The following is a 947-nucleotide window of genomic DNA, read 5'->3' on the forward strand; positions in this document are numbered from 1 at the left end:
TTTAGTAGAGATGGGGTTTCTCCATGTTGGTCAGGCTGGTCTCAAACTCCTGACCTCAGGTGATCCACCCGCCTCAGCCTCCCAAAGTGCTGGGATTACAGGTGTGGGCCACCTCGCCTGGCAGAACAAGCTAGTTCTAGAAAACCAGCCTCCTCGTTCCACCCACCTCCTGGAGTCTGAGGCGCTCTCCAGGGTTCTGAAATACCTCTCCTGGCTGTAGGCCAGTGGTCTGGAGACCCTAAAGCTGACCTGGTTCTCTAAACACGTTCTTTAAATCCAGGCAGGAGAATCGACATTTTGGACATGGGATGTTACCCTAAACACACAGGGGGAGCTGTTTCTTAGATCCCCCAACCCCAGCAAGAAGGGTCCCTTTGTGAAATTCATAGATTAACGCACCTCTCTCTCTTCCCTGTGGATGGCTCCATTCCCATCTGAATTTCCATGTAATGGAGGTGTCTTAACGAGATGGGCTGTTCTGTAACCCCAGAACTGGGGTGAGTGCAGCAGGAGGTGTTTAGCACGGGGCTCAGTAAATGTCATCAGCTATTGTCATCACTACCACTATTGTCATCTGTCCTAGGCAGTCCCCTTTTCTGGACAGCAACCACACACCCTGTTGTGCACCCCCAACTTGCAGTTCCAGAAAGCACACCCAGGAAGAAGGCAGTGCTCTTCGTTGCTATCTTAGAAAGGTGGCCAGATGGCAGTGTTCCGGGAAACGGGGAGGAAGCTCTCCCTTTAGAGGCTGCCAGCTGGGACACAGGACCTCATTAATCAGTCTCCATTGCAGAGTAATCATGCTGGCTCCACCACTGGAACCAAGGGCCTTCAACTCCTTTCAGAGGTCCCCTTTGTGCTAAAGCCCCCTGCCTTGGGGGACCTGGAATATCCTTGTCCCTCTTGTGCTTTCAAGCTAAAACTAGGTAAAGGTCTAGAGAGGCAGC

Source organism: Mandrillus leucophaeus, unplaced genomic scaffold, assembly GCF_000951045.1.
Source record: "Mandrillus leucophaeus isolate KB7577 unplaced genomic scaffold, Mleu.le_1.0 Scaffold241, whole genome shotgun sequence".
Lineage (NCBI taxonomy): Eukaryota > Metazoa > Chordata > Mammalia > Primates > Cercopithecidae > Mandrillus > Mandrillus leucophaeus.